General features: G+C 39.0%; 1 long non-coding RNA gene across 1 annotated transcript in view; it reads left to right on the top strand.

The window, feature by feature from the left end:
- Positions 1–18,294, top strand: part of LOC134429313 (uncharacterized) — a 103,086-nt gene that overhangs the window by 16,829 nt on the left and 67,963 nt on the right. The gene's annotated exons all lie outside the window — the stretch shown is intronic.

Below are 18,294 nucleotides of genomic sequence, written 5' to 3'. Positions count from 1 at the left end.
CCTTATCCTTTTTTGGTCTGGCTAGAAAGATGATCCATAACTTTATGATTTTAATGGCTCTCTTTAATATCTTCAAGGCAATCACTCTTATTAACTTATAATATTGTGAAAATGCTTGAGCTAATTTTTAACAAGGAGTCTTTGGAGCAATCTTGCTGGGCAGTAAGGCTCAGCAAGGGGTCTCTTATTTCTAATATCTAAGGTAAACCTCCTGATGCATGTTCATGCTATTCCCATGGGTCCTGTCACTGATCATTAGAGAGAAGAGATCTGTGCCTGCCCCACCCCTTTGCTACATGAGGAATCTCCCATCGAGGTTCCATTAGTGGCAGGAGCTCACCAGATGAGCTTTTGTCACATGTTCTAGACTGATTTAATCTGAAAGGAATCCATCTGATGCCTTCTAAAAGCATTTTGTGAGGTGAAGAGGTCTTCTATAACCATTTTGTGATCAGGAGATCTGCTTCTAAATCAATCTGAATCCAAACGGTGATGTTAACACACCTTTGCTTTCTTAGGCTAAATGAGCCACGTGCATCTGTGTGTTAATACAAATAAAACAACCTTGCCATGCTCTGAATAGGACAGATGTGACCCAGCTGTGGTATGGAAGTGGAGTGCTGTGATCTGACTAATGTATCCTAAGGGGAGTTTAAGTCCATCTCCTTCTTCTCACTTTGTCTTGTTCTCAGTCTCTTCTAAAATGAAACCCATTCTCCATGCAAAACTGGGTGCAATTTTCCTGGCCTGCACCAAGTTTAATGTGTCTTTTTTGGAACAGGGATAAACAGAACTGGACATGCTACTCCAGAAGATGTGGTTAATGTTTGGAGCTTGTCACTTGGATTCTGCAAATGCTGGTAGACATCACTGCATCAATTACAGGCAGTTCCCATTTCAAGGCTATTTCAGCAATTGGAAAAGAGAGAAATTTAGCCATCAGCTACAAATAAGGCAGGCAGACCCAAAATAAAAGAATTGCAGCATTCTGTACTGCAGGTCATCAGCCTGCTCTGACCAGCACCCAGGCAAAATTATGTGTATAGTTAGAATGATCCATAGTCAAGATCACATGAAATAGCCAGGGCATATTTTCCATGAGCTATAACTATTAATCTTAAAGATGTTAGAGAGGGAAAAAAAAAAAAAGCGCAATGGGATAAGCAAATGAATCTGATGTTATTTCCCCTAAAAGGTATTACTGGGGCAGATTTTCTCTCCAGCTGCTCAGATCTCAACACTCCTGGAGTTCAAAATGGACAATTGACAAGCCACTTAGGACTATGATGGTGCAATTAGGTTGATGAAAATGAATATTATAGGATTGCAGATTTTAATCAAATTTCAATGGTCAATGTAACCCTTCCTAGTATTTTGTATTTACACACCCTAGGCAGAAAACTTAACTATCAGTAGGAACAAATATGCCTAGTTGTGAGATAAAGGATAGAGAGGACAAAGAATAATGGAAAAACTTCTATTTTTGACAGCTATACATCTTAAGTACATAAAACTCTTAAAAGTTGGAAGGCAGCAGACTCCCAAACACTTCACAGTTGCTGTCATTGGGTGCTTTTTTTCAGAAATATGATTCTGACTGACATTTGTGGGAGTAGCATTCACAGGAAGGATTGTACTGAACAGTAGCTTGAATTTGGCATATCTATATTGAACCATAGAGAACACTATAGATATTCCTAAGCTGCTCTCTCATCTGTTTTCAGGGTAATGTTGTGTCTTTGGTAATTAGCCATGCTAAGGGGCAGAGTTATTTTATTAGGATACTGTGCTAAGTAAATGTAGTTCTTCTCTAGCACCTAAGCAAGGATGTCAGTATCAGGGTTCTTTTGCTTACAGAGGATTTGGGCAGCAGCCAAAGGTGTAGTATTGCACTGGCAGGTGTGGAGGTGACCTCAGCTGGGGATGCTGCAGAGAATGAAAGGTTTATCTGCACCACTATCTCCATGTCTTTTCTTCCTATTTCTTCTTTCAGCATTTCTTCTTTCCACCTTTGGTGTACAGATGGTTTTACCTAATTTCAACCTAACTCAAACACTTCAAGTTCAAAAGTTTACTTTCAGTGTGACTGGTTTCATGTTGTAACAGGATGAAACTGAGGTAGAAGACTCAGAAAGAATAATTTCATATTAAGAAAAAAAAAAAAAAGGAAAAAAACCAGGGATGAGTAAGGATGATACAGAGGTATGAACAAACTTTTAGATGATTCTACATCTACCTGAGGAGATTCTACCTGAAATTCTACTACGACTTGAAAAGAGGTAGTAGTTAAGTGGGACTTTGTCTCTTCTCGCAGGTAATAAGTGACAGGACAAGAGACAATGACCTCAAATTGTGCCAGGAAGATTTAGGTTGGATATTAGCAAATAAATATTGTTTGAAATGTTGGTCAGGCACTGGAACAGACTGCCCAGAGAAATGGTGGGATGACTCTCCTTGAAGGTGTTTAAAAGGCATATGGGTGTGGCACCTGGGGTTATGGTTTATTGGTGAATACCATGGTGCTAGCTTAATATTTGGAATCAGTGATCTTGGAGGTCTTTTCCAACCTTAGTCATTCTGTGATTCTAGGAGTAGAATGAGAAAAGAAAAAAATTTGAAAAATAATACAATAGATATGGCTGCAATCCATATGGCCACAACGAGGAGCAACCTGGCTTTAAAGACAGTCTCCTGCTGCTGAATTTTTTTAATCCTGTGTTGTGTGTCAGTATGGGTTTTTCCTTTTTTAATTGAGTATTTGAATCATTATGGAAACAAAATAGGGAGACTAGTAACCTGACAGCTCTCAGCAAATAGTTTTGGAGTGTCACAAAAATCTCTGTCATTCTTTCTTTGATTTCTAGCTGCCTCTAAGAAACTTTATTCCCACACTGTCGGATGGGGTGAGAGCCCAGGGCTTATACACTCCGAGTTGGACTGCAGCCAGTGGTATTTAAACTGCACTTACTCTTTGCCAGATCTGCTGAGAACCTGTGACGACATTTTTGGAAGGGCAAGATGTCTCTCAGAGTTCAGGGAACGGGTAGATTATCTGTCACTGTAAGTGCATATGTGATCTAAATAATTGCTTGATTTCAGTTTGCAGTCTGGGCTAAGGTGCTGCTTCATTGCTCTGATCTGTGAACCAGGGAGTCTATCTCCAGAGCTTGGCACATGCCCTGCTTCTCTTCACCATAGTTTCACAATAATTTTCTGAATTGAAAGGAAGCTCTTAAAAATAAAAACGTTTAGATGCTTTGTAGTTGTCTGCACCATAAAATGAATGAAACTTCCATGACCTTCTGGGTCTTCTACAAAGACCCTTGAAGTAGGGTTAGCCTGAGGCGTGGGTTAGCTGGTTGGCTGCCCAGCATGCTTAGGAGTAGAGTGCACCACTGAAATTCTAGGTTAATGTTTATCCCCAATCAATTAGCGTCTTGGAAAGGCATGAAATTCTGGCTTGCCCTGGGCACTGTTTGACGAAAGGCCAGCCACGGCTGGGAGCCCCAGAAGGTTGCAGATCTTGGCTCTGTGGGAGGCCTGGCTATACAGCAGCAAACAAGCTTTCCTCCAAAGACCCTCAGTGCTCTGTTCAAAAGAATTTTTCATTTTCCACCTGTGGCCATGAAAGAGGGTTGACAGATGGGCTGTTGTAATGGGCTATTGTGTAAATAGCACGCATTTAGCAGAAATGCTGAGGGTGTGTATTTACAGGGGACTTACATGGATTTTCACTGTAGATGTGGAGGGCTCCAGAAGAGCCACTGCAGGCCTGCTGCATTAATTCCCTCCACAGAGTAAAGTATTTTCTTTTTTCTTATTAGGCTCTGTGAGAAACAAAAAACAGTAACTCGGGGAGGGAGGAAAGGAGTTGCTTGGAAATAACCTTTGGTCTGTATATTCATGGTTACTTTTTTAAAAGCTGGCCTCTCAAACCTCACCCTTACAATGGCATTTGTACTAATGTACAAAGGCTTTGGGTGATTCTACCTTGCCTCTGCCCTCCTCATTCCTGTGCAGAATATCCAGGAATAAAATAGACTGGGAAATCTGGAGCAACAGAGTGGAGAGGACTGTAAAGCATGTATTGATGGGATAGAAGAAAAGATAATGTGTGCAGGTAAGTTATAAAACTGGCTGCAGAGGGTTAGGAACCTGAAGTTTGGAAGTGGAATCTGAGAAACAACAGAGAAAATTGGAATAAGGAGACGATGAGGGGAAAGAAAATATATTATTTTCCTCACAAAACAGTGAGGAAATGGCAGGAAGGATGATCTCAAATAAAAATGGACAAAAATAGAGGTGACCTGGAGTAACAGCAGTACTGGAAGGACCTGTCTGAAGGACACTAATGAAAAAGCATGAGAGGTGACGAGTGCTGGTCCCTGGGTGACCCAAGAGGCAGGTGGGGATGGCTGGCCACCCTCTCCACTGCTGGCCTCAGCAGTGTGTCAGCTGGCAGGGCTGGGAGCTGGCAGTACAGCACTGACAGGGGGATGAGCAACACATGGTTTCACTGGCAAGGGATCGCTGTTCCCAAGGGACTTCAAAAGTTTTGATATATATAGAAGCAGGTCTGGCTCGCAGGCACAAGGCCAGCAAGTGAGAAGAGAGCCAGTACACATGTCCTTTTAGTACTCCTTTCAAACGGGGACCCAGCCTCCATCAAAACTCCCACTCTCAGGTCTGCTTAGAGCAGCTCCCGATTGTCATCAAGCAAGTTCAGCGTCAGGCCACCAGAGATAAAAGCGTCCCTCAACTTTTCTCCAAATCCTGCAATAAGCCCACATTTCTGCTTCCAGCTCAAGATTATGTACTGTGTCTGGCAGTACAGAACAATCACAGCCAACCAGGCGGCACCATGACAGTCCACAGGGATATTTTTGGAGGGTGGGAAAGTTTGCTGGAATCTGTGCCAAATACCAATGGGTTCAGCCAGCAGGGAAATTTAGTGCCGCTCATCTCAGGTGCGTCAACTTTTCCAAGCCTTCACTGCTGATGTTTAGCACAGCAAAGGCTTGTCTTGGTGGGAAATATTTAGAGTGCGTGTTAATGTCCTTCCCATGCTGTTCCCTGTGCTGACAGCAGAGCAGCCCTGTGTTCTGGGATGGTGGTAAAAGCCATAAGTTATGGAGAAGATCCCCCTTTCTGTCCCCAGACACAGAAGTTGTGTGAACTGCTGGGGCACTGAACTGGTTTGACTGCGTGGGGGATGAGTCAGGACTTGGAACTCCCATCAAATTAGCAGACAATCAGGAGATCCAGGTCCTGTAGAGGAAGATTGGCCTAAGGAAAAGGTCAGCTTTGGCTGATGTCTCAAGACTAGGCCAAAGGTTTTCTTCCTGGACACTTGATTGCAGTTCCATTGCTGCTCCCAAATGAAGGAACAGTACACCTATTAAAGACAGCTGCACTTCCAGCCATTTAGTGAGCAATTTGTGCCTTCCAAACACACACAAAAAAGTACAGTCAGTTTTGTTGTGAATTTTTCTTTTCTGATTCCAGTCAATTGTTAATAATCGTGTTGTCATTTTTTTAAGAGTTGGCACCCAAACTTCATTCATTCCACATAGAAAGAACTACCACCAACTTATTACAAAACCCATGATTATCTCACAAAGTCATATTCTTGACATCTGTTAAGTAAAGGTTTATTTTACACTTCAAAAGTCAATCTGCACAGCTGACTAAACTTCTTCAGTAAAGTCTGCTCCTGTAAAATATTTGGGAAAATAAGAGTTAGTTTAAGAAAATATTTGTTTTAGTTCAAAAATGAGTTACCTTCTTTTTTTCTGTATATGGGAAAGCGTGACTTTCCCTTAGAATTGAAGAAAGGAGTGGAAGAAAGATGAAGCATTTCCTATGTGCTGCACCTGATTTTATCAGAACCAGACAATGACAGCTGAATTGGTTCATTGTACATTTAATTTTAAGCTCTGCATTTTATTTTTTTTAGTTATAACATAATGTAATGTTGATGGGCATCAAGCTAGGCTCCTGGATTATTTGCAGAGAAAGTTCTTGAAAGTGCTTGGTTCAGGAAATCTGTGATTTGCAGTCAAGTCTATGCTACATGGCAATTTGGGGTTAGCTGTCAGACTTGTTAATGTCATTAATCCAGGTGCAACAATCTAATGTGTATCATTATAGGAAAGGATCCTTAGAAACACAAAAGTGAATTTAAATGTCATCTAGTTCCCCCCCCCGCCATAGGCAGAGACAGCTTCCACTACTCAGTCCCATCCAGCCTTGTCTTGAACACTTCCAGGGATGGGGAGTCCCCATGCTCTCTGGTCAACATATTCAAGTTTCTCACCGCCCTCATAGTAAAGAATTTCTTTCTAATATTTAATTTAAACTGACTCCCTTTCAGCTTAAAGTCATTCCTCCTTGTTTTATGTCTGCATGGCCTTGTGCAAAGTCCCTCTCCAGCCTTCTTATAAGCCCCTTTTTTATGCACAGGAAGGCTGCAATAGGGTCTCCTCAGAATTTTTAAGCTTTTCCAGCACCTGATCCCAACCTATTTACTTCTCTTTATCCTTAGCTCTGGCCATGCATGTATGGTACTTACTGGACAGTCTTGATACTATTGAGAGCAATTGCTGCTGTAGACAACTCAGATATTTTTTTGCCATCTCAGGACACACCTCTACAACATAGTGAAATATGTGCATGAGTCTTTTTTTGCTCCAGATTGTACCTTTTGACTACCATGGCTGCACTGTATAATTTTTAGAGAAAAGCAAAATAATTTCCTGAACTAAAGAAATAGACATTATTTGTGAATGTTTTTTCAGAACAATTTATTAAATAAAAATTAAATTTAAGCAAAATCAAAAATGTTCATTTCAGCTTTATTCCCCTCTCCCAGAAAAAAAAAAATGAATCTTGGGTTGTCTCAGAATGTAGGAGATCTGGATAATTGACATTCCAGATATCTCTCATCTGTGCAGTCACTCTCTATGGTCACTTGTTGCAAGCCAGGAAAGGAATCAATTTACCAGTCTGTGGCCAGCAGTCAGAGCACATACACTTCTGATGATCACTGAGATAACACAAGGATTCAGAAAATTCAGTTAATACATGGCTATCTTCAATACAAAGAAATTTTGATTGGTTCTAGCCAGGTAGTCTTGGACCTTATCTTATACCTTCAGGTCAGCTTTGGGTCAAAGATATTGATAATAAATTGGAGCTTAGTAAAGTACATTATATCTGGCACAAATAAGCACAGTTCATCCGTGGAATTAGGCCCTGAAAAGAACATTTTTTTGGGATTATACTGGTAGGGTCAAAGGGAAAAGTACAGGGAAGGCATGTGTGACAGAAAAGAGGAGCAGCACTTTATTTATCTTGCTGGAGTTGCAAGGTGAATTCTAAAGGGAAGATTTTGAATTTCTGTGGAAAAGAAAAGAGCAAGACTTTATTTTGCTTCAGTCCAGCCACAACAGATTGGGCATAACCAGGAGTGTTAGATGGGATTGGTCATTGCAGGTACTTAGATCTACTAATTAGCTCCACAAATCTTTCAGTAGTTGTTCCTTAAACCTGAAGTGTATCTGTGATTTCAAGAGTGGGATTCATTTTGCCTTTACAGAACCATTAAAAATGAGGCACCAATCTGAGTGGGTTGTTCATTGCCCTTCTACTGTCACTGGAGCAAACCAGGTGTGTTTGGAAGGTGTTTATATGATAGCTGTGGTGACTTGCTCTCTCACAGAACACATTTCTTCAGGACATTACAGAGCAATCCTAGACAACTTACATTAAACATGTTGCATGCTAGTAATTTCAAAATTGGTGAGAAAAAACCTCCTTGGTTCTCTTGAATTCCCACTATAGGCAGACTTGCAAAACAGTTCAAAACCTGTCCCTGGCCTAAATCTTGCCATAACTCACATGGATTCTCCCATCAGTGTCTTCTAGAGAAAACTTAGCAGCTGATCTGCTGCTAGGAATAATAAAAATGGAGAATGGGAATACAGCTAGTGACTTTTTTCATCAGGACACCAGTCCAGGAGAGAAGTTCAGCTTCTCCCTCTGTCAACTGGATCTCCTGTCTCCTGGAATGTGTCTTCACCCCTAACCTGAAGGGAAGGAGTGGACACCCTCATTCTCCCATCCCAAAGCTCCTCTGCTTTATATGAGCAACTTAAACATTCACTGAGAAAGACAGAAAGCAAGTACCAAGTAAAAGAGGTTGATCTAGGGAACTCTTCTATTTATTTTAATGTTTTACTCTTACACATTCTCCTGAGCAATTTAAACCCTGGGATTTAGAGCCAGATTGTTCTTTTTCATTTTGTTGTTTAAGTGGGTCACATAAAATGGAAGAACTCCAGTATGAGGGAACAAAAACAACACTTCACAAACCTCTAAAGCCCTTCTTAACGAATATAGTGCCTTAGGTAGTTAGAATAAAGGGTTTAAATTAATTAGACAGAGAAGGGAGTTGAACTCAGAATGCTAGTCTCTAGATGACTGCTGCAGCCCCTGGAAGTTCTGTAAAACAGGGGTGAGGAATAATAGCATTTCCTTCTCCAGATGATTTCTAAAAGAACCCATTATACAAGCAGGTCTTTGCCTAGCTTTTGGAGAGAAATCAGCACAGGAATGGGAGAATGTGTGCCCAGACCTGGGGATCAAGGAGAAAGGGTGTGGAACTCATGTTTTACTGTTAAAAAATTCCAGTTAAGCGGGCCATGTTGTTTTAGGTAGAACTTACAGGATTATCCATTACTTACAAAACCATTGCTTTGGCTACCTAGTAATAAAGTCTAGTACATAGTAATAGTACATAGCAATATATATGTATAAATAATTTATACGTAGCATAAATTAATGACTAGGGACTACAGTGATCTAAAGTGCAATGGTCTTATTGACCTAATCTTAGGATTGTAGAATGCCAGGAAAACCTATATAGTAATTTTGCATCAATTTATTTTGAATTTGATTTTAAGGTTGAAGTTTTGCCCTAGAATCCACTACCCATTTCTGTCCAAACCTATTCAATCTGAGCTTTAAATATTTTGACTACATTTCATGTTATTACACTTCTGTCCATTGCAGTTCAGCTCCTCAATATTGATTATAATTTCTGCTGCCCTTATGAAGTTTTGGAAGTAAAGTGTTTTATAATAAATAATGGGAATTTTCCATATCTACTGGTAAAGTACTAGCATTGGGACATAGGCTTTACGTAAATCCAAGTGTTTTGGGTTTAATGCATCCTTTTATATACAGATCTACGTTATCATAATTTATTTAATGTATTTTTAAAACAAACACTGTTGCATAGGCTGTGGATCAATGAGCTTTTCTTGCATGAGAAGATTGATTTTCTGGAAGCTTAAGGCTCAGATTTGACTACCTGATTAGTTTAATTTGTTGTGAAGCGTTGGCACTCTTATCCCACTCTTTGCACTTGTGTGAGGCAGCTCCTTTGCAGGGGTGGTTGCATTATAGTGTATGACAAAAGGCTGAGAGAGGTTTAATATAAGTTAGAATCAAGTTAATGCAAAATGACCCACAGAATTTCCACAGGGATGGAACTTCATCTTTCAACAGCTGATAGAATAATTCCTTATGAAATGATAACATTTGGGATATTGCAACTTCCAATAGAGCATAATATATTAAATGTCAATCAACATGAGTTTATGAAAATAGTTCTTGTCAAACCAGCCAGATGTCTCTCTCTGGTGGGATTACAAACTGGGTTAATAAAGGTAAATAACATTGATATAATATACATGGATTTATGTTAGGCATTCATTTGAGTACCCAGCAAGCATTTCTTTAAGAAACTCTAATGACTAAAAATCAACACAGAACACATTGAGTTTATTAGAACTGACTAACTGTTAGGTCTCCAAATATAAACAGGGCATCTTAACTGAACAAATATGGTTTTGTGATGCTTGGACTACTGAGGAGAAGTTGGGCCGTTATATCTTTGTATTTTGTGTGGTTGTGACAACATTGATATGCTCAGTTCTGGGGTTCACCATCTTATGTAGCTGCCTGCAAACTTGGGAGGGGAGGTGAGCAGTCTGGAGGAGAAGTACAGGAATGGTTAGAGGACAAGAAAACAAGGATTGCAAATTCAATGAGTTCAATCTGTTTAGTTTATCAAAGGAAAGGTTAACAGATGACATAATCACAGTTTATAAGTATCTCCATGGAGAAAATACATTTGATAATTAGGGGTTCTTCAGTTCAACAGACAAAGACATAACAAAATGTGGTAGATGGATGCTGAAGCTGGAAAAATTCCAATTTAGAGGCATTAGTTTTATGAAGAGGATGATTAACCTCTGGAACAATTTAACAAGGATTACAGCAAAACTATCTCTGGAAATCTGTAACTCAGGACAGGATGTCTTTTAGAAAGACTGAGTTAGATTAGCACAGTGGTTCCTCACAGTTTTATAATCTAAGAAATAATTGGGTGACTTAGCTATTCAGTCTGCTTATGTTTAAATGGATATTTCCCATTTATACCTTCACTATTTTTTACTGACTCAACAGTGGTAGCATGGATCAAGACTCCTCTTTCAGATGAGAATGTGTTTATATGCTGGTGCACTTTGTGGGCTGCCATAAAACTTAAACTACTTTTTTAAGGTAGTTCAGAATGAAATACAGTCTCTGGCAGCAGCAGGATGTACACAGCTGTAGCATGTGTGCCTGTCCTGTCATACCCCTAGCAAACATTCAGATCCTGGCATGCATTTTCTTAACATAAATAGTTTAGAATACATGCTGACACTCAGAGGGAGAAAAAAAATTGCTCAGTCTACTGCAGCAGCCCTGACCAATGGGTGTTTAATGCTCTCCTCAGAGGAGCTGTCTCACCAACACAACTCTACTGCCTTGGTCTTTCATTTAACAGCTCTCAGAAGCAGCTCAATGGCCTGGTCACAATTTGGACTAAAGCTGACCAAAAATAATACCAGAGCATGTGCCATGTGATGAGAGTATACAATTTCTGAGAAGAATGAGAGTTAAGGGTGTATTTTAATCACGGAGTCACAGAATCTGGTTTATGTTTAGTGGCAAAGGCAATGGGGTTGGAGAGCACAAAGGAGAGCACCTTTGTGACCACTGTCACAGTGCTTCTCCTCTCTTGTGGCAGGCTGTTGGCAGCTCTGGCACAGGGAGGGAAGGAAGAGTGTCTCATCCAGGGAACTGGCACTGCTCATTCCCACAGCCTCACCCGAATGCTCCAACCTGTGCTTTGTTAGCTATACATCTGCCATTCTTACTGCTGTCAAGTGGTTAAAGAGAAAACATGTGTATTGTATTTTTTTAAGATTATTCCTGGCCTTTTGGCCATATTCTAATTTACATCATTGCATTTTCCTGCTACATTATTCCTTGAGTTTCAGTTGGTTTCAGCATTTCTTCATATTTGTTTCCTAATACTACACAGCTACAACATGTAGAAAAAAGCTGTTGATATTTAAAAATAAAAAGGATTAGCCATTTTATGAATTATTAGGATAACTGTGGTTTCTCCAGGACATAAATCAATCCACATTCTTCAGGATATAAATCATACACTAAATGGCTGAGACTTAAAGGAGAAACTTCCCTTCTGAACATGTTGTTGCATAATTGCCTATTATGGAAGTTTTATGTCTTCCTCTGGAGCATCTGGTACTGGTACCATTAGCTTGATCTGGAATGATAATTCCTGTGTGCCTCTGTGGAGCATTCCTGTGACACTTTAGCAGCTGCTTGATTCCATCTTGTACAGGGCAACCAGATGTCCCCCAGCTTTAAGGTTATCCCACTTTTCAGCATCCTAGTCTGATTCCTTTGCTTGCCTTAAGGAAGGTCAGCTAACCTTGTATTTGGCCACACTATCTAATGCCTTTCACATTTAGAAATAAAGCTACCCATAATGTGATTGCAGTGCAGGAGGAAACTCATCACAGCCAGGGAATTTTTAGAAATCTGGCACTCAGTAAAACACAGAGAAAAAGTTTTGCTCTCCAACTAATTCCATATTCTGTTTTATGCCTTTCTTACTACAAGCAGAGGTATGTGCTGTAAATCAAAATCATGGCAACAATGATCACTATAATTAATTTTGTATAATGTTTTCTATCCTGGACGTTTGTTTTCAGTAGCTCATAAATTTCTAAATTTTTTTACTTCTTGATTTTGATCAAGGGAAAGAAATGGAAAAACCCAAAGAAAACAGGCTATATTTTTTTCTCTGTTACTAAACAATTTTGGTCATTGTTTTCAAATACTGCTCAAATAGTTGTGGGTAAACAGCTACCACTGAGATTGCTGTAGCCATTTGAAAGTACATTTTTTTTTAACTTGAGGCTCATGCTAGAAGGTCTGAGCAGAGGACAAGTGTGATAAATGAAGAAAAATTGCACATATTATTCATGATGTCTGTCTTGACTGACCTAGTATGAGAGAGATGACCCGGGAAATCATCCTGAGAAATTGTCCAAAGGTTTAAACCAAATTTTAGTTCCAATGAATGGGCTATCATTTTATACATTATTTAACTATTTCTAGACATGAACAAGGTGGACAGACTGAAGGTGGGGTCCTAAACAGCAGAAGATGTTTACTTCTGAATTAATTTTCCAAAATTCTTTATAGTTAGTGGTGGTATTATCAATACAGTCACTGAAATTCTTTCTAATGTAGGTATGTGAATGATATTTTGTGAATTGTTTCCTAAAAATAACCATCTTTTTTGGCTGAAGGGTGATTTGAATTAAGAGCTTTGGTGTCTACATTAGGATGCCCAATGTTTAGAGATATGCTCCAACCATACTAATTTTAATCCACATTTCTTTTATCCATGAGATTTCTTGGTTAACATTTCTACAGAGTTTGGTTAGTAGCCTACTATTTTTCTTCTTCTTCTTTTTTTTAAACTGGAATCTCTTCTGACAGTGATTAATCTAAGTAGGATACATTTACTTGTTCTTCTTTTCCCTATGCTTTGTCTTATTCATAATCTGGAACACTATGTACAGTGGCCATGAAAATTTATGGGTTGAGTGTTGCATTTAAGGTTGATATTTGAAATAGGGAAAAGCTTTAAATAGGCTAAGATTGTTCATTCACCTGAACACTGGGGAAGTGGAAGAATAAACTGCCATATTCCTGCCTTCCCATTTAGAAATAGTCCAGCATAAAAACCTGCAGGTCATGTTCCTGATCCAGGTCACTGTGTCACCTCAGCCCAGGTCATGGGCAGCTATTCCAGCTCTGCTGAGGGTGTGCAGCAGGTACCAGCTGGTTAAACCAGCACTGCCTCAGAGAAAAATGTCAAAAAATTACCTGAAAAAGAAAGTAGGCAATAAAATAAGAAAATATGCTGATGGCACAAAGTTATTCAGACCTGTAGGACAAGGGCAGACTGTGAAGTATTTCAAAGACTGAGTGACTGGGCAGTAAAATGATAGATGAAATGCAATGTAGATATATGTAAAGTGATGCATATAAGGAACAGCAGTCCCAGCTCTACTTATAAAATGCTCTCTGGGGTGTATTAGGATTTAAAAGGTCCACAAAAGGGCAACAAGGATGTTTCCTTTTTTTCAGAAATGTTTTCTACATGAACAGCAGTTTCATAGGCTGGAGATCCTCAGCCTTGAAAAGAAACTTAGGGATGGTTTGGTAGAGCTCGATATAGTTATGGGTGACATGAAGATTTTTGGTGCATTTTCTTAGCCAAAAATGAGAACTGAGGCCCTCATGTTGAGACATAAGGGGCAGGTTCAGAACTAACTAAAGAGGATGGTTCCCCATATGATGAGTGATGGACCTGTGGGAGAGCTTGCTGGAGGACATTGTGCAAAAACTTTACATGGTATCAACGGGCAGCCTGGACAAATACTTGCAAGAATTGCCCTCTGGAGATAAGGAATCCCTGAGCTGAAAATGTTAGCAGTCTGAATATGCAAAGGACTACATATTCTTGGTTTTCCCTTGGATTTTTACCTGTGGATACTGATGGACAGAAGATACTCAGCAGGATGGAGTGTTGGCCTAAGTCAGAACAGATGGTATTGCACTCATCTAACTATGGCCTTCTGAGTAGCAAGATTCCTTTTTGTTGTGTTTTGCAGTAGTCACTCTGCTGGTAGTCATACAAATATGGAGTCAAGAGATAGTCCTTATCCCAAAAATCTTATCTGAATGGCAAGATATAACCTGTAGGGGTACATGGGAACAAGCCTAACCAAGAAACGAGTTCAGCAGGTTTTTCCACTTTACCATGTATGAATGTGTGAACAGGAGCCAGAAGATAAATAGGTGTTAAGAGTTGTGTTTTGTTGAAGAGTTCTTAATAATTTTATTATTTCTAAGATTTTTAGTTCATTCTTAAACATCTCTATGAAAAATTTCATTCTTCAAAAAGTTTGTGGATAAGTTTGGGATGAGCTGAAAAGCATTCTAATGGAAGGCAAGTATGTGTGCTTTTAGGGGATACACCACCTCCAACTAGCCAGTAAGACTCTCTCTGTATTATTCTCACAAACACCATATTCTGGCAGGAATTAACTGTGAAAATTATTAAAAACCAATGATGCTAGACTAAAAGATTTCTAGGTAGATCAATGTATATGATATAGTGTATGTCACATGTCATGTCATATGATTAACAAGGAATGCACAAATGTATGCCTGTGCTAATACTCCTGTATGACTATAGGAATGTCTGTGTGAGTTGATCTGTTTGCATATATTTAGGTATTATTTTTATACTGACAAAGAATGCATATGTGTGAGCACTCATGTCTTCCTACATATGGCTGAGCTATAACATTTTTTATTTTCTTTTCTTTCTCTAAAATTTAATTTACCTTCTGCTACTTCCTATACACTCTTTTTTTTCTTTTTTAACAAAAAAAAAAGGCAAAAAATCTTTTCTTCTTTTCAAGTCATATAAGATTTTTTTTCCAGAACACTACGGAAAAAATAATCAGCCATATAACTTCATGCAACTTAAACCCCTCAATATCAAAATAAACGTGAAAGAAACTGAATGGGGAAGGAAAACAGTACTGCAGCTTTTGTCCTCTGATCAGCATTTTTGCTGTTCAAGACTTCCTGAGTGGTAAAATAGCTCAGCCACCCATGCTGTTAAGTCAGAGGGCAGAAAATTTTTATATTACTCAGATTTCCTTAAGGGGATGACCACGCTGTGACCTCTTTGCATTCTGCAGAGCTCTGTGACTCACAGACGTTCTGATGCTTCTATTTTAAAGAGTTTCTCCAGTGAACATGTAGGCTTTCCTTTGTGACACTTTTCAACTCGAGGTGGGTAAAAGCATCTTGCCAGATCTGGTAACCTGAGGTCATTCCTGGCATTAACATTTCATTAGCTGCAATAGTCTCTGTTGCTGTCCAAACTCTGCTTTCCTTGTGCAGCTTGACGCACTTGAGCAGCCACACTCATTTCAAGCTCTGATGTAAATGAATGACTCTACTTACAGAGTCATCCCATCTGTTTTTTTTCTACTACAAGCCTGGTAAGCCTTTTTTAATTAATCTAAAAAAAAAAATTCCTTTAAGGCTTGTAAAACAGCAACATGTTCCTGTTAGGAAAAAGAAAAAAAAAGAGAGGAAAAAAGATAGTTCCATGGCCAGATATAGGCTTCAGATATATTAAACAAAACCCAAAACAACAAAATAAGCAGTGAGGTAGGTGAGCTAACTTACCTTAAATATTCCCATTTCCAGGACTGAAGATTAAAATGTCCTAGGATTAAAGTAATTAAGCAAATGTAAATGTGAATTTCAAGCTGAGATTTCCTTGTGACACGTGCTGTAAGTTAAAATGAACAATTTTTCAGTATTGTCCTGATGTACTTAATTCTGTTGCCTTCTATTTTCACGGGTTTGTTACTTAACAAACATAGTTATACACATTAAAGAGATAATTTTGAAACCTACAGCAGATTTTTCTTATAATCATGTGTATCCAAAATGTGAGTAGCAGAAGAAACCATTTCCATAGTTTAAGAAGCAGGACAATTAATACAGCTTTTGCAGCTTGATGCCATGTATTAAAGTGATGATGGAGCAGTTGATGAGGAAATTGAAGTAGATACTGTACACAGTATATGAATGAATTGAGAAATATTTGATCAATCAGCTCATTGTGACACTTTTTCCTGCTTTCCATGGCTGCTTTGCTGCTGATTGCATTGTAGCTTGTCAAAAGGAGCTGGTAAGGAAAAACAAGAAACACTAAATACATGTAGAAAAATAAGTGAGAGAGGAGGAATGAGAAATAAACTGAGAGATAAGTGAGAATAATTTCCCATGACTTGCATGCCCCACAAGCTGTGGTCAGTGGAAGACAGGTAGAATCCCACTGTTTTTCCTACATTCCAAAGAGCATGGAGCAAGCTGGGAACCAGGGTGAGACCACACATTTCATTCACAGATCTTGTACAGGCTGCAATTGCATTTTCTTCTGACTTCCCTGCCAACCTCTATTCTGGGCTTTGTGGTGCACAAATGTAGAGGCAACAATGCAAATGTTATTAAAGCAAAGGAAGAAATTCCACCATCCCATACTCTGAAACTGAGTTATCCTTCCTTATTATTATGGGTTATTTGTTGTAATATGTAAGAGCTAAGTACAGTCTCCAGCATTTCTTAGACATGTTACAGATTAAAAAAAAAAAAATAAAGGAAATCTAGATCAAGCTATTGAGCCTCTCACCAAAACACAGGCAAGAGGAGACATTTAAGAGGAGTTATTCAATAACATTGGTAAAATGCTTCCTTTGTCACATAAAACACCAATTCATTTGCCCATATAATGATATCTAGTTTGATTTTATGCAACTCAGAATATGCTGGACACCAGTGCAGTTGTAGTAAAGGACCTAGGACAGACCCACAGCTTTCTGGAGAGGCCTTCAGGGGACCCACAGGATACTGGGCATTTCTAACATCATCCAGTTGATTCCCTTTCGTGTGTCTTTCCAAAGGCTCATCATCTGGTCTCCTACCACTGTCAGTCATCTCTGTTGTTCCAGGTGACTTAATAGAGATTAATTTTCCCTCTTTTAATTCTGGGAACCTAGATGATTAAGTAGAATAGTCCCTGACATGGTAAAAAGTAGGAGATGTCAATCTTGCTCCCTGTGCTAGAATATTATTCAAACAGTGTTGCCAAATCTGTATATGAGTTTGTGACTATGCCGTTCAGCTCAGCCATCAGTCACCCCACCAGACCATGGCTGTAGCATTGCTCTCACTGCCTGAACAGACAGGGGCAGACTCAGCTTCTGCTCTGCTTGTGGCTCTCACAGGTAACTGCAAACATGGAAAGTGGGAAGGATCTACTCCTGACACTCATGTGTCAACCCCAGTCTTTCTGGGGATGTCCAAAAGTAGTTAAGCCAGGTTCTAAAGCGAAACTTTAAAACTGGTTGATTATTTTATTTTGGTACTTACACGGGCATGGGGTTTCAGGTTAAACACATGCTCAGTTTACTGCCAATTATCGTGACTGAAAAATACCTGGAAACTTAAGAAATGGAAGACAACAGTTTGAAGAGAGTATGTTCTCCAGTCAGCTTTCATGGTGAAGCAAAGAAAGAAAATGCTACTCAACGTTTCTGGAGAAGAGAATCACAGATTCTGCTCAATTTTCTTGTCAATGATTCTGCTAAACCAATTAAATTATCCATTGCAAATAGTGTTTGTTGCTAATTTGGCCGTTTTGCAGTTCATGAATCATTCTGGAAACAGTCCTGATTTCTACAAACACATTTGTTATTTGTAAGTACTCACTGAACAGTTTTATATGAACAGATTTCAGCCTATTTTTTTGTTCTCAAATAGTTTCATCTATTCAGTATTTGAAGTGTTTGACTGGTCAACCAAATCACATACTATTGTCTGCACTTCCTGATTAGGTAACTGAGACTTATAAATACATCTATAATGAATAGCAAATGATGAATAGCAAATAGGGTATAACAAACATTGGATCATCTGAAATTTCATATCAGAAATACAGAATTAATGTAATGTTTAGGACTTAAACATTTCCCTGAATACCTGGCAGCTTCAAGAAGATCCTGAAACTATGAGTAATACCTGTCAGAAATACCAGCAATTATGCTTCCCATTTTATTATCATAGCATTCAAAATCAGGATGTCCATGGGTAAAGAAATGTTGAACATAATGACAAAAGTGCATTTATCTGCATTTCTGAATGTGTAGATGTCATTCTACTACTATTTTCCACCAACAATCTAAATATATTGTTAAAGTAAGA

This window comes from Melospiza melodia, chromosome 1, assembly GCF_035770615.1.
Source record: "Melospiza melodia melodia isolate bMelMel2 chromosome 1, bMelMel2.pri, whole genome shotgun sequence".
NCBI lineage: Eukaryota > Metazoa > Chordata > Aves > Passeriformes > Passerellidae > Melospiza > Melospiza melodia.
This window is presented reverse-complemented; position numbering and strand designations above follow the sequence as displayed.